This window comes from Bos mutus, chromosome 3, assembly GCF_027580195.1.
Source record: "Bos mutus isolate GX-2022 chromosome 3, NWIPB_WYAK_1.1, whole genome shotgun sequence".
NCBI classification, from domain to species: Eukaryota; Metazoa; Chordata; class Mammalia; order Artiodactyla; family Bovidae; genus Bos; species Bos mutus.
In genome coordinates, this window is record NC_091619.1 from 104,242,505 (window position 1) to 104,258,374 (window position 15,870).

Here is a 15,870-nt window from a genome sequence, read left to right on the forward strand (position 1 = left end):
GTACTAGAGCTTCAGCTTCAGCGTCAGTCTTTCCAGTGAATATTCAGGGCTGATTTCCTTTAGGATGGACTGGTTTGATCCACAGTTCATCTGTTTTCTGCATCTGTGGACTTACCTGTAGATAAGAAATCATATAATATGTGGCCCTTTCTGTCTGGCCTCTTTCACTGATAATGTTTTCAAGGCTGGTCCGTGTTAGCATGGTAGCAGTGCTTTTTTTCTTATTGTTTAATAATATTCCATCATATGGACATACCACACTAATTTATTTGTTCATCAGTTGATACACATTTGGGTTGTTTTCCACTTTGGGGCTGTTGTGAATAGTCCTGCTATCAACATTCTGTTTTGTGCATTGAAACAGCTTAGGAGGATACACATTAGATTAATAATAACAACTGTGCCTGGGAATGAAAGGGAGGAAGGCAAATTGCACCAGAGAGGGGAACAGAGTGACCTTCAGCTTTATCTGTGATGTTCTACTTATTTTATACAAAAAAATCTATCTGAAGCAAAAATGTTAATAGTTGGTTATGAGCACAGGGGTTTTCAGTACTTTATTCTCTGGGCTTTTCTGAAATATTCTTAAATGTTTCAAAGAAAAAGAACTTCTGGCATCAGGGGGCTGTGGGGGAGGCCAGGAAAAGCAAACACTGAGGGGTGGAGAGAGGCCAGGAGGAGGCCCAGCCTAGGGTCAGGAAGAAGTGACTGGAGGCCCACAGAAGCCTGGGGCAGAAGCCCCTCACCCCTCCTGCAGGTCTCTCCTGGGCCCTCCAGGGAAAGAGCTCAGATCTGGTCTCTAAGACCCCTGGAGAGAGAGTTTGAGATGCCCCCTCTTCCTTCCTTCTTAGCCACACTTCTGGAAGGAATCTCCATACTGGAATCCCACTCCCTTGTCCCCCAAATTCCTCAGGCTCCCACTTGGGACTTCCCTATGGCTTCCCTGGTGGCTCAGGTGGTAAAGAATCTGTCTGCCATGCAAGAGACCTGGGTTTGATCCCTGGGTTGGGAAGATCCCCTGGAGAAGGGAATGGCTACCCACTCCAGTGTTCTTGCCAGGAGAATCCCATGGACATACAAGCCTGGTGGGCTACAGTCCATGGAGTCACAAAGAGTTGGACGCGACTGAGCAACTCACACTTTCACTTTCAACTCGGCACCAGCTAATTATGATGCCCAGTGCACAGTGGGAATGTGGGGTACTTTGTTAAAAGACTGGTGAACTGGTGAGGAGCAATTCCTAGCTCCACAAAGGCAGCCCCAGCTGGGCAATATCAGCATACAAGAGCCTCTATCACCGGATTCATTCATGCTCTCCTGCATCTTTAATTCAGATGAGTGCTTAGTACGAGCCTGGTGCTATGTTAGCTGCTGGGCTTACAGTGGTGAGCAAGGCACATTCAGCTTCAAGAAGCCTACCTTCTAGCAGAAGCCTCGGATTTAATCCCAGACGCAAAATGGGAAATGCTATGAAGGCCAAACAGGGGGCCCTGAGAAATAATCACTGCGAGCCCCTGACCACAAGATGCCCCCCACAAAAGAATGGCACTAGAGTGGAGGTCTAAGGGATGTTGCTGGTGTTGTTCACTTGTTCAGCTGTGTCTGACTCTTTGCAGCTCCATGGACTGCAGCACACCAGACTTCCCTGTCCATCACCAACTCCCACAGTTTGCTCAAACTCATGTCCATCGAGCTGGTGATGCCATCCAACATCTCATCCTCTGTCGCTCCCTTCTCCTGCCCTTGATAGTGGATGTTATCTTAGCCAAAGAGGGGTGGGGGCAGTGGTGTGGGGGTGAGGCACAGGCCTAGTAGATAAGTGGGTGACGTCTTCAAGGACCTGCAGGCCAGCCCAGCTAGAGCCAGGGAGGGAGGGACAAGAGGCCAGATGAGACTGGAGAAGGGCCTTCATGGGCCTCCACCTGTACTCTCTGCCTTACATTTTTTCTTTCGTCGGCTCCCTTTGTATCCTTACCCTAGGCAAAAATATTCATGACATCAAAGGATTGGCATACCACGATTTTTCCTAATACACAGTAGAAAATTTTTAAAAATGTTCCTCCCTGTCCCACCTAAAATCACCCCCTTTCCCATCTGAGTTTGGAAAATACCATTTTATCAACAGCTCTATCTTAAGAGCCATGGGAAAACTTTAACAGTATTTTGACTGGGCGAGGCCAATAACATGGTCTCATTTACATATTTTTAAACGGATTCTGGCTGCCAAGTGCAGGGTGTATGGCAGGGCCTCCTGAAGGAGACAGAGGAGGAGGCAGGCCTCCAGGGAAGAGCCATGGGGACCTGAGGGGAGAGGGAGCTGGCCCTGCCCACCAGCGCCCACATGAGCCTCTCCCTCCACCCAAACCAAAAATCTCTTTTCTTTTATCTCCCTGTGCTGATTCAAGGTTTTCCCAGATAAGTAGGCTCTTCTGTGATCCTACCATTTCATATCAGCCCCAGAATTCTGGACTACTTGTTCATGAGAGCCCAGCTTCCTGGACTGGTTCAGGCTGATCACAGTTAGGACTCTGGGGTCACGTCTAATCAGGCCCTATGGTCTCCAGTTCAAAAACAAGAAACTGATCACTCTGCATGTTCAGGAACTAAGGTTCCATGGTTTCTATTACCTATATCTTGATGGCAAAAGGAGAAGAGGGAGACAGAGGATGAGATGGTTGGATGGCATCACCAACTCAATGGACATGAGTTTGAGCAAACTCCAGGAGATAGTGGAGGACAGAGGAGCCTGGCGTGTTGCAATCCATGGGGTCACAAAGAGCTGGACACAACGTAGCAACTGAATAACAACAATATCTTGATGACTCAGGCCCTGCCCTTAACCACTGGACCACATTGCTTCATTCATCCTCATGCCCTACCCTCCATCTCCTGACGGCCTCACTCAAAAGCCTTCTACCTTCTGGAAGACTTGACTCTCTCTGCCATTGCCTCCCTGAGGGGCTGTCTGCTCATCCTCCCACTCCTTCTAGAAGTGACCTGTCCTCATTGCTGCTGAAAAACCATGGCTCCTCAAGTCTCCTTTAAAACAAAACTGCCGTCCATGCCTCCAGTTTGTTAACTATTGGATTGGGAAGGGAGGAGCTTCTCCGATGGCTCAGCAGGTAAAGCATCTGCCTGCAACACAGGAGATGCAGGAGACTGGGGTTCGATCCCTGACTCAGGAAGATCCCCTGGAGTAGAAAATGACAACCCGCTCCAGCATTCTTACCTGAAAAATTCCATGGACAGAGGAGCCTGGCAGGCCATAGTCCACGGAGTCACCCGAGAGTCACACGAGTCGGACATGATTGAAACAACTGAGCACTGCACACAGAGAAGGAGGATGCTCCATAACACCTTCTGCTAAAAACCGGGAATCAGGTGGTGAGCAAGACTGACAACCTGGCATTCCTGGGCAGTGGGGGAGGAGGCCTTTCCAGTATAGCTGCAGGAAGAAGGGAAGGGAGAGAGTTCTGAGCTGAAGATATCAAAAAGTTGGAACTATAATGGAAGGTGAAATTAAAAGACGCTTCCTCCTTGGAAGAAAAGCTATGACAAACCTAGACGGTGTATTAAAAAGCAGAGATATCACTTTGCCGACAAAGGTCCGTATAGTCAAAGCTATGGTTTTTCCAGTAGTCATGTATGAATGTGAGAGTTGGACCATGAAGAAGGCTGAGTGCAAAAGAATGGTTGCTTTCGAATTGTGGTGCTGGAGAAAACTCTTGAGAATCCCTTGATAGCAAGGAGATCAAACCAGTCAATCTTAAAGGAAATCAACCCTGAATATTCATTGGAAGGACTGATGCTGAAACTGAAGCTCTAATATTTTGGCCACCTGAAGCAAAGAGCTGACTCATTGGAAAAGACCTTGATGCTGGGTATGGCATGAAGTCACTTTAAGATCTGGCCCTCTCTTGGACTTCCCTGATGGTCCAGTGGTTAAGAATCCACCTTGCAATGCAAGAAATAAGGGTTCAATCCCTGGTCAGGGAACCAAGATCCTGCACGCTGTGGAGCAACTAAACCCACACACTGAAACTATTAAGCCAGGGCACTACAGCCAGAGAGAGTTCGAAAGATCCCTCATGACCCATGAAGAACCTATGTACTGCAACTGCAACCAACACAGTCAAAAAAATAGATCTTGTCCTCTGTCCATATATCCAGCTTTTGTTTGTTTGTCTGTTTTATTCATGGCTGTGCTGGGTCTTCATTTTTGCGCGGCATGTGGGATCCTCCTGGACTAGAGATCGAACCTGTGTCTCCTTCATTGGCAGGTGGATTCTTCACCACTGAGCCACGAGGGAAGCCCAGATTGATCTGTTATTGTTGCTGTTATCTTGTCGATAAGTCATGTCCAATTCTTTGCAATCCCATGAACTGTAGCCTGTCAGATTCCTCTGTGCGTGGGATTTCCCAGGCAAGAATACTGGAGTGGATTGCCGTTTCCTACTCTGGAGAATGGAGAATCTTCCCAACCCAGGGATGGACCTAGAGTCTCTTGTTTGGCAGGCAGATTCTTTCCCACTGCAACACCTATCGACACTGCGACACTGGGAAGCCCTACCCAGTTTTTTTAAGGTATGTCCATTTTCATTTCCTCTCAATTGTTTTTTTTTCTTTTTTCTCCATACCTTTCACCTTGTGGGATTTTAATTCCCTGACCAGGGATCGAACCCACATCCCTTGCAGTGGAAACTCAGAGTGTTGACCACTGGACCCCCAGGGAAGCCCCACATATACCCTGCCATTTCATCGTTTTATTTCCTGCCATTCTCATCATCCTGAAAAGTTTTTGACATTAAACCACTCATAATTCTCTCAACAGATTTCCTCCGCAGCTCTTTGCATAGACCCTCTGCATGGAATGTCTTCTGCTAAGGATCCCATTTGCTTTCTAAATGCCATTTACTTAGTTCAAAGCCAGGCTCAGTCACCTCCCAAATAAAGACATGGAAATGTCAATAACCATATGAAAAGGCAGTAACCCTAGTAGCATCAACAGCACAACAAAGAGATACCATTTTGCCTATCAGCTTGAGGAAAATGTTTTAAATTGATAACATTCAGAACTGGCACAGATGCAGAGAACTGGGCCTTTTCATACATTTCTCTTGGGAGACTGAATTAAAGAAAGCTTTTAGAAAACCCTGGTAGTGCCTCTTAAAACTTAAAATACATGTACTCGTTGACCCTTGTAATCCTTTTGAGACTCTGTTCAGTCAAATTAAAAGCCCTGCTAATTAAGGTCAAGTTGTTTATGCAATATTTTATCATGGCTCCAACCTGGAACGGAGAAGGCAATGGCACCCCACTCCAGTACTCTTGCCTGGAAAATCCCATGGACGGAGGAGCCTGGTGGGCTGCTGTCTTTGCGGTCGCTAGGAGTCAGACACGACTGAGCAACTTCATTTTCAGTTTTCACTTTCATGCACTGGAGAAGGAAATGGCAACCCACTCCAGTGTTCTTGCCTGGAGAATCCCAGGGACGGAGGAGCCTGGTGGGCTGCCTTCTATGGGGTCTCGCAGAGTCGGACACGACTGAAGCGACTTAGCAGCAGCAGCCAACCTGGAAACACTGTGTGTTTGTGGGTAGAGAATGTTTGAGGAATTATGGTTCACTCTTACTGACAAGGAGTAAGTTAGATCTACCTGGGTTGATCTGTGTATGACAGGTCACACATGACACAGTGCTAAGTAGATACACATTTGTGTGACCACAGAGAGAAAGTATAGAAGGAATTCACAAAACCATGATTTCACTGGGGAGAGGGAAATTTGCCTTCATCTTTATTCTGTTCCTTACAATTTGGCTTATTTCAATAAGCAAGCATTGCTCTTTAGTTTGAAATGATAAGTAGGTATAGCAGAAACAAAGAGAAGGGCCCAGCTGTCCCCTTTTGGAGAGAACTTTTCTCTTTTTAGTTAGTCAGTTACACCCATCTTGGACTTACACTGTGTCTTCTCCAAGGCATTTACCGTACTGTGACGAAATGTATATGTTTGTGTGCCTACTTATACTATTCATCTCTGCTCCCCATATCCAGCTTATAATAGGTATCAAGCAATTACTGGGTGGATGGATGCATGGATGGATGGCTGGAAGGACGAATAGGCAAGTTACTTCTGTCTTATGATCTGCCCAACATGGTATGTGTGCCTAATTTAGAGATCATTGTCCATTCATTTCTGGATTTTTTTATTTCTTATGCCTTTATCATTTCTTTCACCAGACTATGAGCCACTCAACGACAGGGTCTGTGTCTCCTCCACAGTAGCTACTCTTGCAGAACCAAAGCTCTACACACATGAGTGTGCTATTGAGTTCTCATAACAATTCTTTGAGGCCAGACCCTCTTACATATATCCCAGCTTCACTGAGCTATAATTCACAACTCATGCAATTCACCCGTTTAAAGTGTGCAATTTAATTGTTTTGAGTATAGAGTTGTGCAACCATCATCAAAATCAAGTCTAGAATATTTTTCATCACCCCAAAATGAAACCCCTTATCCCTTAGCAGTCATCCCCCATTTCCTCCCACCCACCTCCATCTCCTAGCCCTAGGTACCACCAATGCACTTTCTGTCTCTACGGATTTGCTTCTTCTGGACATTTCATGTAAATGAAATCCTACAATATGGTGTCTTTTGTGACTGGTTCTTTCACTTAGCATGATGTTTTCAAGGTTCTTTCATGTTGTAGCATGTAACAGTACATTATTACTATTTTTTTATTATTATCTGAATAATATTGAATTGTATGGATATTCCAAGGGCCTGGGCCCTGGGCAGAGCAGAGTGGTGGTGGGTAGGCACAACAGTATATAGCTTCTCAAATTTTAATGGCGATCTTGATAAAATGCAGATTCTAGTACTCTTGCCTGGAAAATCCCATGGGCGGAAGAGCCTGGTAGGCTGCAGTCCATGGGGTCTCGAAGAGTCGGACACGACTGAGCAACTTCACTTTCACTTTTCACTTTCGTGCATTGGAGAAGGAAATGGCAACCCACTCCAGTGTTCTTGCCTGGAGAATCCCAGGGACGGGGGAGCCTGGTGGGCTGCCGTCTCTTGGGTCGAACAGAGTTGGACACGACTGAATCGACTTAGCAGCAGCAGCAGTTCAGTAGGCAGGGAGTGGGGCTTGAGGTGCTACATTGCTAGGAAGCTCTCAGGTGTTATTGAGAGATACAGAGGATTTCTACCCATTGGGCAGGGAAATTGGGTTCTTTCTCATACAAGGCATCCACATGCCTTTAATCCCGTTAGCCACCAAGATCACCTCTTTTTGTGGGTGAGTGGTGGGTGGGTGAGTTCTTTCCAAAATCAGAGATATCAAATGAGGAGTCAGCATGTACATGTGTCCTTGGTCGCTCAGTCATGTCTGACTCCTTGCAGCGCTATGGACTGTAGCCCACCAGGCTCCTCTGTCCATGGGATTCTCCAGGCGAGAATACTGGAGTGGGTTACCATGCCCTCCTCTGGGGAATCTTCCCTATCCAGGGATCAAACTCATGTCTCTGGCATTGCAGGTGGATTCTTTACCACTGAGCCACCAGAGAAACCCATTGCTGGACATGTTTCTTGTCAACACAAAATAATCAGTGTGTGTGAACTGCTTTGTCAACCTCAGGGGTCATCCACAAGAGACAGGATTGTTGAGAATCTATAACATGTGTTCTGTCTGTTAGTCCTTCAAGAAGCAGACACTAAGATGGGATTAAGTATGCAAGAGATTTATCAGGAAAATGTCAATGAAGGATAAAGGAGATGGGTGTGGAGAGCCTTCACACCAGGTTGCAGATCTGATACCTGCTGGGAGAGCAGGAAGGAAGGACTGGGTAGGAAGAGCTTCACACTACAGCTTTGAGAGAATCTTGGCTAGATAGATGGTGAGTCCTCAAGCCAAGGACACCCAGTAGAAGAGTTTCATACCAGGCAGCAATAGGCCAGCACTCATACCTCCACCACGTTTGTCATTGGCTGTGGCCCCTCGTGAACACCATGGTGGAGCCAAAGGGACAGCAGCTGTCAATCAAGTGCACCCCACAGCAGGCTCTCCAGAAGGAATTCGGTTGGCACATTTCCATGGCTCCCAGTGTCCCACCAGCTACCAGTGATCAGGCCACGGACAAGTCACTCATTCTCCCACGCCTCAGTTCCCTCATCTGCATATTGATGGATGATAGCGCTGACTTTCTATGACTGTTGTGAACATTAAGTGAAATAATATGTGTAAGCCTCAATACACGTTAGTTACCGGGATTAGTATAGGCAGATTTTGGAGATAACGGTGGGTTCTGTTCCAGACCACTGCAATAAAGCAAGTCTCACGATAAAGCCAGTCACGTGAATTTTTTTGGTCTCTCAGTACATACAAAATATTTATTTTTACACTATACTGTAGTCAGATGTGCAATAGCATTATGTCTAAAAGAACAGTGCCAGGCGTTCCCTGATGGCCTAGTGGTTAGGATGCCAGGTGTTCACTGCCGTGGCCCAGGTTCGATTCCTGACTGGGGAACTGAGATCCACCAAGCCCCACAGCATGGCCAAAAATTCAAAAAAAGAAAGAAAAGAACAATATACCTACCTTTAATCAAAAAGTACATTATTGCTAAGAAAAAAAGTACTTTATTGCTAAAAAATTGCTAACCATCAGCATATCATATAATCTTTTGGCCATAATGATATCAAAGATCACTGTTCACAGACCACCTTAACATACAATACTGATGAAAAAATGCGAAATATTGTGAGAATGGCCAACATGTGAAAGACAGACGAAGTGAGCAAAGGCCATTGGAAAGATGGCACTGATAGGCTCGCTTGATGTAGGAGTGCCTCGAATCTTCAGTTTGTAAAAAACACAGTGTCTGCGAAAGCAAAGTGCAGTAAAATGAGATCTGCCTGTGCTATGCTAGATTGCACGAGATTTAGAGCAAGAAAAAACTTAGGCCTCAACCCACGCTTGTCAGTGTTTTGATCTTGGCCAGCTACTCTACAGAGTGTAGAGTAGTGCCTAGGGTGTAGAAAATACCACGTGGCATTAGCTATTAATGTCATTATTTCCAAATAATAGTCTTCATTGGATCAATTACTCCTGGAAAATGCTACACTCCAGAATGGTATTCAAAACCTCTGAAAGATTTCAACTTTATTTTGCAGTTCCCTTCCCTACCACACACATACACACACACACACACACACACACACACACTCCAAGTTCTAGCCTCACTGGGCCACTCATAGCAACCTTGAAAATGTCATGTTGTAATAATACAGTATTGTATTATCCACTGTCTACCAAACGCTCTTTGTATGCCTGGTACTGTGTACAAAGTTTATCTATATTATCTCATACATTTCTATTCTATCAGTGAGGAAACTGAGGCCCAAACTTCATTACTAAACAAGTAGATGTTTTATGCATCACTGGACTTTTGTCTGTCGAATGATTTCCTGGCCTCCATTCCATTTCTACCTTACAAAACACCACCTTCTGTTAAAGGTTCAGCTCCAGGAAGTTTTCCCTGGAAAGACAGAAAGGAAAGAACATCCTCCCTTTATTGGCAGATTCTACGTCCCTCTTCCTTAAAGGGCCGGCTGAGCCCATCACACGATGGAGGAGGCCCGCAGATGGGACGATGGTCCGAAGTTGTGCGTTTCGTCTTTTGCCTGAACCAAACCTCCATGATCTCAGAGACCCTGTCTGTGGATGAGGAAGGGTCTTCCTTCCTGAGAGGCAGAGCCTTTGTTGCTTATAGGAAATGGAGCTTTTGTAGGTGGAATGATCTCCTGCTGGGAGGATGGGGCTGGGTTTCCCCTGCTCTTACCCTCAAAAAGTTTCTAGATTCAAAGCACTTTTCACAAGTTCCATACACACACATATTTGGTTGCTTTTTTATCTCTCTCCTTCGTATGGGCAGGACATTCTGTGAATGTTTAGCTCACAGGTTGTCCCCAGCACCAGGAACAGAGCAAGCCTGACTCTTAGAAATGCCACATGACCTTGATTAAATGACAAATGAATGACTCCAGAAAGCAAAGCTCTGACATTCTGCTGTACTACAGAATCCTCAGTTGCAGAGACCTCCCCTGCAGCCATGTCGTCACCATCAAGTTTTTTTTTCCCTTCCTCCTCCCACCCTGGACTCATTCTTTCTCTTGACACATCATACCATCTATCAAGTATAGACCCCCTGAGAGTAAGTTCTGCCCCAGTGAAAAAAAAATCGCACCCCTTCCCATTCCAGGAAAGGTAGATTTGCACTGATGTGCTCAGGCCTCCTTCCTGATCACCAGTCTGGTCATTTGTGCAGCCTCTACCCATCTGACCAGACCCTGACCCAGTCCTGTTTGGATTTTGCAGGCCTGGAATCCAAAAGTCTCCTCTGGTGGCTTTGCGTCCCTCTAAGACTTATTATTAAGTGATATCCTTGTATTGACATGTGAGGAATCTAAATTTTTTTTCCCCATTTTCCCAGAATTCTTTTTTTATTTTCTTTGACTCTTATTCTCTCAGTTATCACATCTGACTAGTCACAGATTAGACTGACTAAATTTTTTTTTAATCAAGTCACTTTCTCCATTGCCACGGCCACCACGTTAGTGGCCCTCACCTCCCAAGTCTCTTCCTTGCAATCACCCTCTAATCCTTTTATATTCTGTAGCCCAAAAGGGTTTTTTTTTAATTAGTTAATTTATTTGGCTGCATCTCATCTTAGCTGCAGACTTGGGATCTTCATTGTGCCATGCAAGATATTGCTTAGCGGCACAGACTCTGTGATTACGGCAGGCGGGCTTAGTTGCTCCATGGCATGTGGGATCTTAGCTCCCACATCAGGGATCCAACTTGTGTCCCCTGCATTGCAAGGTGGATTCTTAACCATGGGACCACCAGGGAAGTTCCCAAAAGGTTTTTTAAGAAATGTAATTTGAACCAAGGCAGCTCTCTCTTAAAATCCTTTAGCTCTGCCCTTTGATCTCAGGATAAAGTCCAAAACGGTTCAAATCTCCTAGAGCAGGCTGTCTTGCCCACCTCTCACAGCACCAGTCTGTCCTTCAGACTCCACTCCAGTCCATTCTTTCTCAGGGCCTTTGCACAAGCTGTTCTTCCTGTCTTCACTTAGGTAACTCTCCTCTCTTCTCAGTACAAATGTAGCTTGATAATAATAATTATCATTTACACAAGCGATTCATGTGTATTTATGTGTATTGTCATGAAAACCTTACTAAGTAAGCACCTTTATTAGTGTACTTTGCTGTTCAGTCACTAAGTTGTGTCCAGCTCTTTGCGACCCTATGGACTGCAGCACACCAGGTCTTCTTTTTCTTCACTCTCTCCCGGAGCTTGCTCAAACTCATGTCTATTGAGTCAGTGATGCCATCCAACCATCTCATCCTCTCTTATCCCCTTCTCCTCCTGCCTGAAATCTTTCTCAGCATCAGGGTCTTTTCATATCAGGCTGCCAAAGTATTGGAGCTTCGGCTTCAGCATCAGTCCTTCCAAAGAACATTCAGAACTGATTTCCTTTAGGATTGACTGGTTTGATCTCCTTGAGGTCCAAGAGACTCTCAAGAGTCTTCTCCAGCACCACAGTTCAAAAGCATCAATTCTTTGGTGTTCAGCCTTCTTCATGGTCCAACTCTCACATCCATACAGGACTACTGGAAAAACCATAGCTTTGACTACAGACAAAGCATAGACAGACCTTTGTCAGCAAAGTGATGTCTCTGCTTTTTAATATGCTGTCTAGGTTGGTCATCACTTCTCTTTCAAGGAGCAAGTGTCTTTTAATTTCATGGCTGTAGTCACCACCCACAGTGATTCTGTAGCATGAGAAAATAAAGTCTGTCACTGTTTCCATTGTTTCCCCATCTATTTGCCGTGAAGTGATGGGACCGATGCCATGATCTTAGTTTCTTGAATGTTGAGCCTTTTCATTCTCCTCTTTCACCTTCATCAAGAGGCTCTTTAGTTCTTCGCTTTCTGCCATTAGGGTGGTGTCATCTGCATATCTGAGGTTATTGATATTTCTTCCAGCAATCTTGATTCCAGCTTGAACTTCATCCAGCCTGGCATTTCTCATGATGTACTATGTATGTAAGTTAAATAAGCAGGGTAACAATATACAGCCTTGACTTATTCCTTTCCCAATTTTGAACCAGTCCAGCGTTCCATGTCCGATTCTAACTGTTGCTTCTCGACTTGCATACAGGTTTTCTCAGGAGACAGGTGAGGTGGTCCGGTATTCCCAGATCTAAGAATTTTCCACAGTTTGTTGTGATCCACACAGTCAAAGGCTTTCTCATAGTCAACAAAGCAGGAGTAGATGTTTTTCTGGAATTCCCCTGCTTTTTCTATGATCCAGTGGATGTTGGAAATTTGATCTCTGGGTCCTCTGTCTTTTCTAAATCCAGCTTGTACATCTGGAAGTTCTTGGTTCACACACTGTTGAAGCATATCTTGAAGGATTTTGAACAATTACTTTGCTAGCACATGAAATGAGTGCAACTGTGTGGTAATTTGAACATTTTTTGACATTGCTCTTCTTTGGGATTGGAATGAAAACTGACCTTTTCCAGTCCTGTGTCTACTGTTGAGTTTTCCAAATTTGCTGACATATTGAGTGCAGCACTTTAACCACATCATCTTTTAGGATTTGAAATAGTTCAGCTGCAATTCCATCACCTCCACTAGCTTTGTTCCTAAGGCCCACTGGACTTCACACTCTAGGATGTCTGGCTCTAGGTGAGTGATCACACCATCATGGTTATCATTAAGACATTTTTTTGTACAGTTCTTCTGTGTATTCTTGCCACCTCTTCTTAATATCTTTTTCTTCTGTTAGGTCCTTGCTGTTTCTGTCCTTTATCGAGCCCATCTCTGCATGAAATGTTCCCTTGGTATCTCTAATTTTCCTGAAGAGCTCTCCAGTCTTTCCCATTCTGTTGTTTTCCTCTATTTTTCTTCGTTGTTCACTTAGGGAGGCTTTATGTATCTTTGCTATTTTTTGGAACTCTGTATTCAGGTGGGTATATCTTTCCTTTTCTCCTTTGCCTTTCACCTCTTTTCTTTTCTCAGCTATTTGTAAGGCCTCCTCAGACAACCATTTTGCCTTTTTGCATTTCTTTTTCTTGGGGATGATTTTGATCACTGCCTCCTGTACCATGTTATGAACCTTCATCCATAGTTCTTCAGGCACTCTATCAGATCTAATCCCTTGAATCTATTTGTCACTTCCACTGTATTATCATAAGAGATTTGATTTAGGTCATGCCTGAATAGCATAGTGGTTTTCCCTACTTTCTTCAATTTAAGTCTGAATTTTGCAAGAAGGAGTTCATGATCTGAGCCACAATCAGCTCCCAGTCTTGTTTTTGCTGACTGTATAGCTCTATATCTCCTTCTTCAGCTGCAAAGAATATAATTACTCTGATTTTGGTGATGTCCATGTGTAGCGTCATCTCTTGTGTTGTTAGAAGAGGCTGTTTTCTTTGACCAGTGTGTTCTCTTGGCAAAACTCTGTTAGCCTTTGCCCTGCTCCATTTTGTACTCCAAGGCCAAACTTGCCTGTTATTTCAGGTATCCCTTGACTTCCTACTTTTGCATTCCAATCCCCTATGATGAAAAGGACTTTTTTTTTTTTGGTATTAGCTCTAGAAGGTCTTATAGATCTTCATAGAACTGTTCAACTTCAGTTTCTTCGGCATTAGTGGTGGGAGCATAGCCTTGGATTGCTGTGATGTTGAATGGTTTGCCTTTTCGTTTTTGAGATTGCACCCAAGCACTACATTTCAGATTCTTCTGTTGACTGTGAGGGCTACTCTGTTTCTTCTAAGAGATTCTTTCCCACAGTAGTAGATATAATGGTCATCTGAATTAAATTCGTCCATATCTGTCCATTTTAGTTCACTGATTCCTAAAATGTCAATGTTCACTCTTGCTGTCTCCTTTCACCACTTCCAATTTACTTTGATTCATGGACCTAACATTCCATGTTCCTGTATCATTGGACTTTACTTTCACCACCAGACAAATCCACAACTGGGGATCGTTTCCACTTTAGCTCAGCCTCTTCATTCCTTCTGGAGCCATTTCTCTACTCTTCTCCAGTAGCATATTGGACATCTACTGACCTGGGGAGTTCATCTTTCAGTGTCGTATCTTTTTGCCTTTTCATACTGTTCATGGGGTTCTCAAGGCAAGAATGCTGAAGTGGTTTGCCATTCCCTTCTGCAGGGGACCATGTTTTGTCGGAACTCTCCACCATGACCGGTCCATCTTGGGTGGCCCTACGTGGCATGGCTCATAGTTTTACTAAGTTATACAAAGTTGTGATCTATGTGATCATTTTGGTTAGTTTTTTGTGTTTGTGGTTTTTATTCTGTCTGCCCTCTGATGGATGAGGATAAAAGGCTTGTGCAAGCTTCCTGATGGGAGGAACTGGCTGTGCAGAAAACTGGGTCTTGTTCTGGTGGGCAAGGCCATGCTCAGTAAATATTTAATCCAATTTTCTGCCGATGGATGGGGCTGTGTTCCCACCCTGAATTGCTCAGTCATATCTGACTCTGCGACCTCGTGGAGTATAGCCCACCAGGCTCCTCTGTCTATGGAATTCTCCAGGCATCAATACTGGAATGGGTTGCCATTCCCTTCCCCAGGGGATCTTCCCAACCTAGGGATTGAACACAGGTCTCCTGCATTGCAAGTGGATTCTTTACCGTCTGAGGCACCATGAAAGCCCATTAATTTGCTTACAGATTGGAAATCTGAGTCAGAGATGTAAACTAGCTTGTTCAAGGTCACACAGGTAGTAAGTTCCCCACTAGATAGCTACACAAGGTTAGGGACTATGCAAGCTTTGCTTATGGTATTCATTTGTTTAACAGATATTTATTATTTAGTATGTGCCATATAGGTACCGGTCCATGTTTCTGCTCTCATGAAGCATTCTTATAGTGGGAAACAAACCAAACAGGCAAACACATATGTGAATGACATGATTCCAGATAGTGAGCCTTGAAGATAAGAAGACAGAATGGTGTGCTGGGATGTACAGTGCTGGTAAGCTACTTTAAACGACTTGGTGGTCTAGGAAGGCTTCCCTCAGGAGGGGATCTATCTAAAGATGGAGTGCTCCATAAATGTTTCTTGATTTAATACACTACCTAGAGTATAAATGTCAAGAGGGAGAGAGGGACTTCATCTGCCTTGTCCGCCACGGTATCCACTAGCACCTTTATCTGGTGTTGACATAGAGTGAGCCCATTTCTTTGAGTAAATATATAAATACTATTATCTCTTCATTCATTTAATCAAATCAATGATCACAGTGACAGTGAGGTGGTTCCTGGTATTTATGGAAGAAGGGATTATATCTTACAACACCATGTCCACAGGGACAGTCCCACATGGAGTAGATTTGTCCCATGTACTGCATGACTTTCAAAGGACCTGCTGGATCCTCATACAGAGGAAAAATCTTTTTATAACGATTAGATCTTAGACTGTGACTCCCTTTTACATGGGAACAGAACAGATTCTGTGTCCTTAAATATCAACTAAATTTCCAGGAAGACCACAACCTTGTAAATAGAGGGATGACTGTATCTTGTTTTATTGAAGCTTTTCCAAAATTTGTTCATCTTTCCAGAGCATCTCATCACCCACGGGTACTACTGCAGGAGTAGCTGTCGTGTTCCCGATGCTTCTACCTTTAAAGTAAAAGTCGCTCAGTCGTGTCCGACTCTTTGCCGCCACGTGGACTGTAGCCTACCAGGCTCCTCCGTCCAAGGGATTCTCCAGGCAAGGATACTGGAGTGGCTTGCCATTTCCTTCTCCATTACCTTTAGGTCCCAGTAA